General features: G+C 36.5%; 1 protein-coding gene across 1 annotated transcript in view; it reads left to right on the forward strand.

The window, feature by feature from the left end:
- The first annotated feature begins 1,691 nt into the window (after positions 1-1,691).
- The window catches only part of grik4 (glutamate receptor, ionotropic, kainate 4), a 314,456-nt gene continuing 302,000 nt past the window's right edge, over positions 1,692-14,147 (forward strand). Inside the window, exon 1 of the mRNA XM_042771152.1 lies at positions 1,692-2,379. The gene's annotated coding sequence lies outside the window, so the exon portion shown is untranslated. The remainder of the gene's footprint in view (positions 2,380-14,147) is intronic.

Raw genomic sequence — 14,147 nt, forward strand, 5'->3', positions numbered from 1 at the left:
AGGGATGCTGACACACAAGCTATTGGACACCTGCACTGCTCACTGACTCAAGGTTTAGAAAATGCATTAAATTTTAAATACATCATTAAGGGTGTTGAGATGAATGAGAGGCCTCATTAAATATTGTCTGCAAAAACTTGCAGAGTCTGTATAGTTGTGTTATTTGTTGTTATTGACAATGATTGATCATTTCTGCAGCGCACGTGAGAGTAAGATTAGTATTTATTTGAATCTAGTGCACACTATTTAACCATTTCAAGACGTAATTGTACTGAGAACCACAGATGGGACAAGAAAGAGTGTCTTTGATCTCATGTTAATGTGCGAATTTCCTTTTTGGACATTCGAGTAAATGAAACAGCTCTCATCTTCTGCACCCCTCTTCTGGTGTTTGTGTGTGTGTGTGTGTGTGTGTGTGTGTGTGTGTGTGTGAGAGAGAGAGAGAGAGAGAGAGAGAGAGAGAGAGAGAGAGAGAGAGAGAGATTGCTGATGCTGACAACCTGTTTCCTGAAATTTCCTGAATTTCTTATACTGACACTCATGTGACTCATTTTGGTAAATTGTTATTCATCTGCATGATTCTGCTTTGGCTGAGTAAAATTTGCAAAAACGTTTAGAAATCCATGTGGAGTATGAGAAGATGTGATTCATGAATTACTCATTGGCACAAAACAGAGATGTCTAACACCAATGATCAGAGCACGTTATGTACACCTGATGAGAAATACGGGGGATGTTTGGCTCATACATAACATGATGGAGCAAGAAAGAGAGTAGGCTAGAGAACGCTGCTTTGACAGAGGAGGCTGGTTGTGCTGCCTGCAACCGATGACCAGTTAATGCAGGACTGAATTCATTTAAAAAAAATATCCGAACCAAATGATTTAAGTGACATTCGGTTCCGTTAACAATTCTCAAACGTGCTGATGGAACACCGTACAGTTTTTCCCGCATCGTTCAGCGGCACTGCTAGTTACTACAACACCACTGCAAACGAAATCGATTCCCGAACAAACGACTCCTACGAGTCGGTTCTTTGAAGTGAATCCTTATCACAGTGCGACCTCCGAGTGACTCTTGTGAGCCGGTTCTTCTAAGTGTATCCAAATCACAACCATTATAGTCCGTTTCACTGACGAATTAGCCTACTCTTTTGAGTCGGTTTTTTTCACAGACTCGGAAACACAGAGAAGACCATTTCCCCGAACAAAAAAGTGTCTCTTACGAGTCAGATATTTATTGAATCAAAAGACGTTTTAATCAATCAGAGCGGCTACTACATTTGCTTAATAAACCGAAAGTCTTGTTAATTTCGTCATGTCCGACTCGAAGTGGTCCAAACATGAGTTATGTTGTAGGGCTCGATATTTAAATCGGTGTAGAGTGGTTATTTGCATGACAGCCATAGTATTTTTTGTCTAGTTTTATATAAAGGAATTAATCAGTTACATTTGACACCCCATTTCTGTTTGTTCAGTAATGTAGGCCTACAAATGATTGGATATGTCGCCTATAAACAAGTTTTGAAAGAGTTATTTATTTTTTTTTTTTATTTTTTTTTTACGTTTTGTTGAATTCTGAATTACATCAGTATTTCTAACAGGCTGTTGAGGGCAGTACACGCAATTAAAAATCCCTTGAAATTTCTAAACAATTCTTTCAAAAAAATCTTTTATTAGTAGGCAAAAGTAGCCTACTAATAAAAGGGCCGTTAATGGAATCGCCGAGGTGACAGGAATTGGAATCACAACCAGAATCATTAATATTTCCATCCCTATTTTCTGAAAGCGGAGTGAGAGACCTTGTGTCTAGAGAAGAGAGGCGCGTGAAGGAGTGAGAGCTGAATCAGTGCAGTCCTGAAGCAGAGGAGAGAACACAGCTAGCGAGCTCTTATCACGCGTGTTTAAAATCGTTATTTAAAGGTACTCGTTTCTTGAAAGAGGAAGAGGGAAAGTGAAGGAAAGAGAGCAAAAGAAGACCGTCTGACTTAATTTGACATGAGAGAGGATACCTGTTTCATTTATTTCTCACTGGGATGCGGATTTTTTCCCTTCTTTTCTTGACAGCGTTCGTTTGCCCCGCGTCGCTCGTATCATACGGATATATACGGAGAAAAAATTAAGATGAAGTGGCCTTCGAAAGTAGTTTTTGACGGCGTACCGCTCGCTAAGGTTTTATTTTTTCTTTAATCGTGTTCAACAGCGTTACACCGGGCACGAGGGAACGGCGGGAATTGATAGGGGACGCGCGCAGTGCTTATAAAACAACCGCTGACCATTAAAGCTCACATCAAGCCAAATAAAACACTACCAGAAGAAATCACACCATTGATTTTGTTGTACAGAAAAGCGGAGGTATAAAAAGCGACCTTTAAAACAGGTAAGACGATATCGCATCATTGCTGCCTTCATGCACTTACGGTCTTTTCTGCATTTAGTTTATTCAACATGTGACTGATTGGATTGCAAGGGAAATTGCTGTAGAACGCGATACTTTAATTTAATGCTGTGTTTGGATTTACATCATTCCAAGTCTGTGGACACGTCATGGGAATTATAGATACTGAAGCAGCATCGGCTATAATACGCTGAACTTGAATATCATTATGTGCAATTTTAGACATTTAGTATCCTTATGTCACAAATGAAATTTTTAAAGTAAATTAGCATATTCCCCCCCATGTTCTGCATTAGTCACAGCAACAACTGATAGTCAATAAACACTGCATGATTTGCATAACAATTAGATCGTTCTTTGAAATAATGTAGCTTTTATTTAAGTGGTGCTAGATTATTCACATTGAGCACGGGCGAGTTATGACAGATTCTGCTGTAGTCTACTGTTGCATATGCATCCACATTAAAACGGGGGAAAAGCTAGGCTATATAAGAGAATAAAAGACAGAATATGAGGAATATATGCCTGTAATCCAATAAACTTAATTGTTATGCTCTATAGTGGTTCCAAACAGGGCATTCAAAGTCAGATATTGAATCTTAATCTATTAAAGTGGCCTTAAACCCGGATTATAACGTTTATGGCATTAGGTAGCTGTTGTGCAACATGTGTGTCTTAAACTTTGCAGCATCTGGTTCAACTCTTACACAGAATTACAATTATTACAGAATGATTTGAAATCCACCTTGGCTGTACTGAAATAACCTAATGTATTTGAGAGGTTTGCCAGGTTGTGTTGAGGGCTTTTTGCTCAAGAAGAGGGTGGAATGGGTGTCATCTTTGCACCCCCTGGTGGATAACGGCAAGCGAGTGCTGTAAGAAGAAAAAAAAAGTCGGTTTCTGTTTTAATGTCACAGTCATTATTTGCTTTCAGTATGAGCTTACAAAATGTTGACGTCAAAAGTGGTCAAAAGGGTGATTGTCGAAATGTGTCAACACAACGCTTTGTAACTATAAAGATATTTCCTCCTCCTAAATGCATCTATAATGTGAACTTCAGACTATTGATATTTTTTTCTTTTGAATTCTAGCACTTTGTTCCCTCACTCACACTTTCCGTCGCTTACACTGTTACGCCAATAGGTGGCGACAAGTGAGTGTCTTTTGTGTTTGAACAAGTCATGGAGTCTTTCACTTAACCGATTTCGTATCAAACATGGAGTAACCAGTAACATTCTCACATTATTTTGTTAGCACGGACAGTAATAGGTCTTTAACGAAATCTTTTACTCAAAGTCAGCAGAACTTCATCATATTCAACGTTGATATGAGGTCAAGATACGTGAATTTTTGAGGAATATATGTTCGAATTCTGCAAACTTGGTGAAATATCTTAAACATATCTGAAAGGACTGAACGCAGAAATTTGACAACATATTTCATCAACACTAAAGGGAAGGAGGATTGACATGATTTATTGATTAACAAGCAATTAAACTCTGCAGCAGTCGGCCTGCTCATTTAATGTATGTCTTTACATTGCCATGTATTACTAGTCGATGCAATGGTTGGTGAGTAACTTGCTCAGTAATGGAAAAATCGACATGCTTGTTTGTTTGGAAGGCGGTCCTGGAACTATTTTTTCCCCCATAGGGATTAAAAAGAAAGTCTTTGTTAGAGAGATATAGGCTATTTGAACCAAACAACCAGCTACAAGATGAATCACAACATTATAAAATTTGATTTGATGCAAAAAAATTGAAAAGTGGATAAAAATTACAATGCAATGAAGCACTATGAATAACAATAAATAAAAGGATAAATGTTATTGATTTTAATATGTTGATTAATATGCAGAAACAGCATATATTAGGTTCATTGCAAAATATGCATATTTATACACATATTTAAGTTGTTTGAGAGAATAAGAAAGTTTGCAGTGCATGGTGGTGGGCAGGCACCAAATGTCTTTTGGCGCACTTTGCTGATTCCTTAATTGGTGGAAATATTTGTAGAAACATGGGTCATGTATTTTTATTTTATGACCAGGAATTTCACTTTAATCACAATTATTGAATAAATGATTTCAAATAATGCAGACTAACGGCTTTATCAAAAGTAAATACTATTTAGATATTTTGACTATTTCTATATTCGATTAACATCCACATAGCTCACAGTAGGTCTATCTTTAAAGGTTTATCTTTATCTTTAAAGTTATTGTTAACCCCCTTAACAAACCAAGCTCAAAATATATGAACTGTGAAGGTGGTATCATTAAATATCAATATGGTCAAACATCCAAAATTGTATTAAAAAGTATTGGTACTATACAGTATATACTGTACAAAATGTGAAATATTTAGTGCAGTGTTCTGCTGTATTTCAATGAAACAAAGCATTCACTTATCTCATTTATTATTTACTGGCATATTTACTTTAAATGTAATAAAGTCTGCTAAGTAAAGTCTGCTGCAGGCATAAGCATGCTTGAATGGGTTTCCAGAAGGCTTCTTTTATCGTCTTCTTGTGGAATTGCTTGTATATGTATTTTTTTTTTTATTATTATTTACTGGTTGGTGAAATGAAAAATCAGCACTGGAGTTTCTGCCTTATTTAATGCATAATATATATATATTTTTTAGATTTTATTCATTTATTTTTTGTCTGACTATATGAGTGGCGTGGGTTTGGGGCTGGACTACATGTTTCCCCGAACAATGGAAGGCCCCCTTGTTTAGGGAAACCTGTTTGGAAAGTTATTATTGCAATTTTATTTGGTGCAGCTAATGATGCCAAAGTCACCTACAACAGATTTAAAGGTACAGTCATGTTCTCCTGGCTGTTTTCAGGCATTGGTATTGGTTTGCTGTAGTTCAGTGATATCACCAGCGTGTAATTATGGCTAAGGGTGGCTAAGGCAAGTGTTTCTTGGACTGGTGCTGCTGATTTGCATTTGTTTTCACAGAAAGCTCTGTCTCAGTAGACATAAAGAACATATGTATATGCACCTGACAGAAAACAGAGTAAGATGCATGATCTCACTGGATGCCTGATCATTTGATGGATAGGTCATGGAGAAGCACAACTCTCTGTTGTAGTGAAGGTTGACCAACATGGTGTGACAATTTGTCAGTACCCGTGAGGTCGGTCTCCACAGAATTGAGACAAGGGCATCATTCAGCACTTTCTGTGTTGAGGGCCACTTACAGGACATTTGCCAATCTGTGCAACACCCATGAGACAAGTCCTTCACCAACTCAACACTCAGCCCATTTTCCTAGCTAATGAAAACCCTTTTTGTACAATACTAATGACTGAAGAACAGTACTGAGGCTAACAAACATGTTTCTGTGATGTCTAGAATATTTTCGCAATATGCACAGTATAGTTTTTTTTTTTTTTTTTTTTATCTATTTATCGGCTGTAACACAATTTTACTATAAACTTATCAGTATTGAATATTTTTTATTACATACCTACAATTTACAATTTATTTAATTAATATTGAAGATATACAAGTTGATATTTGGAGTTTAGTTGACAGATTTTTTTCCATTTAATTTTTTTTTAGTCAAAAAAAAAAAAAACTAATATTTTAATTATATTAAATGTAATATTTAACAGTTAATATCCAATACATACTGTAACGTTCACATACACACACCATATAATAGTTTTACTGTGTTGCAATGTTGTGATGATTAAATTCACATGTGCCATTTTAAACAATTGAATTAAGTTTTTTTGCACGTCTTTTAATTTTTCATTTATTAATCGCAATAATACGATTAAATGATACATTTTTCATTATTTGACATATTGGACATACATACACAGACATTTCAATACATGTCTACTTTTCAAATGGAACTTTACTTTAGTTGAAACATTGATTTGTAAAGTAAAAGGAAGTCTTGAAATATTTATTTTGCTGACACTTGTAATGGTGGACTAGCAATAAAAATGGCAGCCAAGAGAGCAAACATTCAAAATCATGACATGTTAAAACCATAGAGGATTGTTGTGCTTTTCAAAGCCTCCAGCAGCTAAGGCTGTTTCAGAATCCATATGTCAGTCAATGAGCAAAATATAATGTCAGAGAGCATGACTATCCATGTCTATCCTCTGTGTCTCGTATTGATTCTGTGGTCAGTAGTGTTTAAGTGAATTTTCCAGGCCTCTCCTCCAGAGCAGCCCAGCCCAGCGCAGTCAGTATATCATAGTTAATAATTATTGGTGAATGGCTGAAAATTTCAGCTGCTATGTTATTTTCCTTGAGGCTTGCACAAAATATAATCCTTTTCAGCTTTTTTAGCTTTATTATTATTATTATGCAGCATGGCTTTTGCACATTATATAGCACAGAGTTGCCACCGTTACCTCATGAAACATGAAAACAGTAGGCTTGAGAGTTTGATTTGTGCTATTTGAATTTAGCAAGATGTTATTTACAGACATTTGATTTCAGTGTTTTGGCTGTCGAGCACATTCTGAATGTCACCCTCCCTCTGAAAATGCCTCTTTCATGTTGCCCTGGAAGTGTCAGTTTTCAGATGTCTCTCCATCTGAGTTTCCTTTCAAGGCCATTCGAGGTCACATGAGCTGCTTTTTCTGCAGGATTTTGAAGTCACTTTTTTTTTTTTTTTTACCAACTTTGTGCACCACCTTTATAGCACATCTCATCAAGATCATGCCTAGCAGTCGTTGCCATGACAGCAGCTACCACTTTGTGTCACTCTTGTGATGAGAGCGAATGACGTGCATATATCCTATGAGACATAGTTGAAGTTTAAGTAGACTAATATTTCAGAATGAACAAATATGCATCTGTCGACAGCGAAACAAAGTATTGTACATGAGCTAATGCTTTTGCTTGAATGAACCACTTCTGCGTTCACTTAGGGAGGACTCAGGGTGAACATAAAAGATTGTTGTGACTTAAAGCATGTCACATCTTCTAATTGACTGATAAATTAAGGAAATGTGTTTCTAAAAACGACCTCCTAAAGTTTTACAAGGCATAAAACAACCTAGAGGCTGGTCTTATTTAATGCCTGAGGACTTTTTTCATCAATCTTGCATGGTAACATCTAATTGTGTCCTTTCAGATCTTGCAAGGGCCTTGCTTTGAAACAGTGTTCTTTTAAATGTTGATTTAAGGCTGGAATTCACTACATAACTTTTGCCCAGATTTTTGCCCCAATTTATTCTGGGCAAGACAATGCTAGTTGCCGAAAATCTGCAGATTTGAGTTGACAGATTTAATAGAAAAATAGCATGGTTTATGTTGGATTAAGACTAAGGCTGTGTTTGTAAAAACCATCAGTCATTTAGTTTATGATTTACTGTTTTTCTCTAACCAGCTTATTGTTTTAAAATCCTTTCAGATCCTTTTAGCATCTTGTCGTGACTTTTTTGAGACATATTTCCCTGACATGGTCAGCCAGGGGGGGAAAAAAAACAGCTGTACAAAAGATTGTTTCCCTGTTTCTAATTTTACAAAATGTTTGTCAATTATTGTGTGAAATTGGCTTTCATTTTTCCATTTTCTGTTTCACTGATCTCTCCAGTTTGCCAGACCTGAAAATTTGCATTGTCAACATCAGTTCCCCCATTCTACCCTTCATCGATTTGTCCGTGAGCCCTCAGAGCCTTGAAGATTACATTGATATACACATTAGCATTTTTTTGGTAAGTCAATATGGGTTGAATTATTTATATTTTGATACCAGGCTGTCAGGCAGGTAGTCCCAATGATCACTCACTTCATCAGTTCAACAGCGCCTCTCTTCCTCTCCGCCGCTCTTAAATCGATACATGAAGATGTCTGTACACTTTTGAAAGATTCCACCTCCGCAAATAAGCTTCCCAGCTCAGAGAGAAGTTCATTGGAGACAAATGGTGCACATTTCACAGGTAGGCCTTTGCAACCGCTGTGATTTGTTTTATTGCTAATGGGGGCTGAAGTGCCGGGGCCCCAGGCCATTTTCTTTTTGGAGTGACAGTCTGAGCGAGTACAGCCAGCATCTCTGAACAGCTCTAAAGGAAAAAAAAAAAAAAAACCAACATCAGCACCAACGGAGGTCCTCTCAGACTGGGCTTCCAGAAGACTTTCTCTTTAACTCTCCTCATTACCATACACAGGCTCTACAGATAGAATCTCTAATGCCCACAGGGTGCTTAACGCACCACAAAGGTGACTGCTGAAGCTGTCTAATTGGCCGCCCAGGCAAAGCCATATGAAAAATACCTGGGTGATTGACAGAGGCCATGGAGAAAAGGAGATCCCAAGTGGAAGGCTGGATTGTCCTGGCTCCTTTTTAATCATGTCGCTCAGCATTGTCGATAAGAGATGTTCTGAGATTAGAGTTCAAGGAGGATGGCCTTGTGCTGTGACTGTGTGATTTACTCAACATGTGGAATGGATGAATGAATCAGTATTCAGTAGGGGAAGCAGAAGGTTACAGCAGAAGGCTTCAGCCCTATCCCTCTTCTCCATATTTAGGTATGCAGATCACATTCTTTAGTATGCAGATCACATAATTTTTCTAGAGTAATGATTGTGCACCACTGCGCAGGTCTCTTGCAATTTATAGACACTCATGTTCAAAAGTCTGGGGTCAATACGATTTTGCACTTACTTGATCAAAAAGAAAAAAAAAGTGATTTACTTTATACAATTTTAAATAACCATCTAACTATTTTAATGTACTTAAAAAAAAAAATCAGCATTCTTCCAAGGTTCCTTCAGAAATCACTGTAATATGTTAATTTTGTGCTGTTGAAACTGTTGTATTGTGTGTATAAATGTGTACTGTTGTAATGTGTGTATACATACTTTTTTCCTAAATATTAGTATTGTCAAAAGTATTGATGTCGGTACCAGTTGGCACTGAAATTTTAAAAATGTGCTGATACCAGCATGTTCTGCCAACATTTTGAATGCTGTTGAGCAGATTCTTAAACAGCTCTGATTGGTCATTGTGTCCACACTCTCAACAGACATGTCTGTGATTGGCTACAATGATCACTGCTTCATGCTCTTCACCGAGCGCTTGCACATGGGACCATTTGAAAGCCATGTCTATCAGCGGATCCCTAATATATCTGCGCATAGACGAATCCACTGATAGACATGGCTTTCAAATGCTCCTGTGTGTATCTGTGTAAGTGTTTGCTGAAGAGCGTGAAGCGATGATCATTGTAGCCAATCACAGACATATCTGTTGAGAGTGTAAAACACAATGGCCAATCGCCAAGAATCCACTAAATAGTGTTCAAAATGCTAGCAGGAAATGCTGGCATTGGCACATTTATAAATTTCAGTGCTGACTTGTACCGACACTACTATGTAAATATGGTTAAATTATGGTCAACAATTTTTTTAATGCCATGCAGTACCTTCGTCTGCTGACCCCCATTTGAAAGCCTGCACATTTCATTGGATCTTTCCCAGATTCCCATGAGGTTATTTTGGATTAACATCAGCACCAGTTCATGTCTGGCTGGTGACAGGATCAATATCTTCTAGGACTTTCCTGGTGCAGTTAAAATTTAAAGTGTTCTGGTGGATCTTTTGAACAGCACAAGGATGATAATGACCATGAGACATCAAGACAAAGACATCAAATTGATGCCATTGAGATACTGGTCATACCTTGTCACCATCTCTGGTAAACCACTGGTTATGTTGCAAAAACTATATGTTTAAACTAATGAACTACAACTGACAAAAAGAGAATACAATTAGCCAAAAATTTGCTTTGATCAGTGTTTCACTGTAGTAGCTACCACAGTTAAGAGATCATCGTGAATCTCAAGGACATCTGTGAAAAAAAAGATTAAAGATTTTTATCAAGAAGCTAAGAGTAAAGTACAACAAAGACATCAATATGGAAAAGATACAAAACAGTATTAAAGGATTCAGATGCTGCAGTGGGCACAGTTGATTCAATTAGGAAGAAGTGGAAGTGACAAACCACTCAGACAGTGGCTAGGAAAGGTTGTCCTTCAAAACAGTTATCATCTCAGACTTAAAATTGCATTTTAAACATTTACTTATGAAATGTCACATTGTTTTATCTACACAACCTAAGTGATGCCAACCAAAAATGGAGTTTCATGTATTATTTTGCACTACAGTAAGCCCTGGAATGTGTATTAAATAGTAAATATGGTCACTTTTCATTTCATGTTGACTTAACAATTTTGTTATTGTTAAAAATAATATAAAAAAGAAAAGAAAGAAAAGAAAATAAATATTAGAATATTTATATTTATATAAATATAGTAAATAAATATTTAATATTAGAAGAACTTTAACTTGTTGCCTTGGCAATTAACTGAAGTAAGTTGCAGTACTAAAATTACAAAAACTGAAATAAAAAATAAATTCAAATCAATTGAAGTTTATTTGTACAGTGCTTTTCACAATAAAAATCGTTGCAAAGCAGCTGTACAATATTTGTTTCTACAACATATTTAGTAGTAGCTTATCAGTGATGACTATGTTTGTAAATGTACATATGGCAGAAATGTACGGAAAAATCAATTAAAGACAACCAAACAGACTATGAACACTATTAACAGCAATTATTATATGTTGCAATCAAACGTATAGCAAAATTTGTTAGTTCTATATTGTTTCAGGGCTGGCATCATTTGAGGTTCTTTGAGGGGTTGGCATCATCTTTTCAGGTGTTCTGGATCCAGAATGAAGCTTGTGTAAATCCTAGTTACCACGGAATGTAAATCCTGTGGCAAATAAAGGAAACAAATTGAGACATAATTAGCGTAGCTGCTGTTCAATCAAAGCAAAATTAATTTGTTTAACACAAGCTTAAAAATAGTAATGTGCATTTGATCAGATATAAGTGCAGTACAAGATTATGAGATGCATTATTTGAATGGTTGGCCAAAGACATGTAGAGAGTGTGTCTGAACCCCAAACGTTATCAGAAAGGCTATTCCAGAGTTTGGGAGCCAAATGTGAAAAAGCTCTACCTCCTTTAGTGGACTTTGCTATCCTAGGTACTACCAAAAGTCCAGAGTTTTTGCGACATTAGGGAGCGTGATGGATTGTAGAGTGGGAGAAGACTAGTTAGCTAAACCATTTAGGGCCTTATAGGTTAGGAATAATATTTTGTAACTGATACAGAATTTTAGGTAGCCAGTGCAGAGACTGTAGTATTGGGGTAATATGATCACATTTTCTTGAACTGGTAAGGACTCTAGCAGTTGCATTTTGGACTACCTGTAGCTTGTTTATTGAAGATGCAGGACAACCACCTAGCCGTGCATTAAAATAGTCCAGTCGAGAGGTCATGAATGCATGAACTAGCTTTTCTGCATCAGAAACAGGTAACCTGTTTCGTAGCTTGGCAATGTTTCTAAGATGGAAGAATGCCGTTTTTGTAACATGGGAAATATGATTTTCAAAAGACATTTTGCTGTCTAATATAACACCCAGATTTTTGATTGTAGAGGAAGTAACATTACATCCGTCTAGTTGCAAATTGTAATCCAAGAGATTCTGTGTACTGTTTTTTGGTCCAATAAGTATATCTCTGTCTTATCCTAATTTAATAGGAGAAAATTATTGGTCATCCAATCTTTAACATTTTTTATACACTCTGTTAACTTAGATAATTAAAAAGTTTCATCTGGTTTTATTGAGATATATAGTTAAGTATCATCAGCATAACAGTGGAAACTAATCCCATATTTTCTAATAATATTACCAAAGCGCAACATATACTGTATATTGAAAATAGAAAAATAGAGGACCTAGGACAGATCCTTGTGGCACGCCATACTTTACTGGTGATAATTGAGATGACTCCCTGTTTAAATAAACAAAGTGGTAGCGATCGGACAGGTAGGATCTAAACCATCTTAAAGCCTGCCCTTTTGTAATCGATCTATGAGTATGTCATGATCTATGGTGTCGAACGCAGTGCTAAGATCAAGTAAAACTAGCAATGAGATTTAGCCTTGGTCTGACGCAAGAAGCAATTCATTTGTAATTTTAACCAGTGCACTTTCTGTGCTATGAATGGGCCTGAAACCCGACTGAAATTCTAAATGATATCTACAAATAAATATGTAAAAATATAAAAAAAAAACATACAAAATACAAATTCGTGTAACAAAATGTCTAAAACAAACAAAAAAAAATCTGAAAATATAAAAATAAAAGACAATTCAAAATATTAATAAATACATAAAAAGCATTTAAATAATACCTAAACAACACTGAGTTTAATGTTGAACACTGTAGCACTTTGAAGAAACTGCTAATATTACGCTTCATCTCTGAAATGTGTCATCTAGACACAAAGCTGCAGTTTAGCTTGCCAAAACTACTCTTGTTATTTTTCAAATCTTAGATCCACAGATGTGTATTAAAATCCAACTTTGACTCATTCTTTGTCATGCATACATAATGGAAGGGGATGGTGCAATATGGAAGTCAGACACTGAGGGAAAAGGCAGCTCATTAGTCACCGCTTCCCCGAATGTTCAATTGTGTTACCAGATGCTGGGCCTCATCGCAGATCTCATCTTTAATCAACTGGAGAGCCAGAACCGAGCCTCTCTTTTAAACAGATTGTTTAGAGAAGAGTCACATTTAATGCCACTCACCCTGTCATCGCTTGCTCGCTCGCTCAGCAGGACTACGATGCTCCAGCATTCTTATCAGCTTAGCCCTGCAGTCCTGAAGCGAACGCGACACCGGGTCGACAACATTTGACTTCATCCACTCAGCCCCAGCTGCACAATGACAGCTTAGATGGTTGTCCCCTCTTGGGATAATGACACATTTACCACTCAACTGGATCAGGGCAAGTTAGGTACTTCACAGAATGGAGAGAAAAGCTCTGCAAAACGTGCTGCTGCATCTCTGTTTGGTTCCCGCTGCATGCGATGTGAATTTCAGGTCAGAGTAGTGAATGAATTCTAGCTCTAAGAGCAGAGGACCAGGGTGCACAGACTGGGGTTATTACCCTTTCCTAGTGAATGGCTCTCCACTCTGATATATAGCCCTTTGTGTGTTGTATACACACTATGGCCTTCAATCATAGCCATGTGGAGTCACTGCAGGAATCATCAGTCTAAACACTGTCTTCCGACTTAAACTGTGAACCTGTATAATGCTTGGCTGAAACATGTTCCTCAGTTTGTTAAAATGAAGAACATAATTTTTTTGCAGTGTGGTCAGAAGGTCGAAAAAGTTATTTCCATATTCTAGTGTTTTGGAGCAGAGCTATTCAATCCATATTTTTTAAAATTGATTTAAAAGTAATGTAGAAATTGTTTTATTTATTTTTTATTTACTTATTTATTTATTTTTTTTTACTTTGAAGTGTTGCTAATAAAAGACATTTACATTTTGATGTGTTGTTCCATTCAGTTTATTCTTTAAATTTTCTTTACTTGGTCTTAAGTTTTAAATTTACTTTTATAAAACTGGAAGTAACCCTGTAAATTGAATGTTCTAAAAGTGGGGTTTCATAGAGATGCAAATGAAGAACAATTTTGTGTCTCCAAATAACTTGCCCCCCCCCCCAAAAAAAAAAAACATTTTCGTAGTGTGAAAAACATTTTAATAATCTGAAGAACCTTTTTCATTATAAAGAACCATTTGTGTTAAAGGATCTTCATGGAACCTTTAGTGCCAGTAAAAATCCTTGATTTTTAAGAGTGTAGGATGGTTTATGTGGCTGATTTTGGCATTAATATGGAAG

The sequence above is a fragment of the Cyprinus carpio genome, chromosome A15 (assembly GCF_018340385.1).
Source record: "Cyprinus carpio isolate SPL01 chromosome A15, ASM1834038v1, whole genome shotgun sequence".
Lineage (NCBI taxonomy): Eukaryota > Metazoa > Chordata > Actinopteri > Cypriniformes > Cyprinidae > Cyprinus > Cyprinus carpio.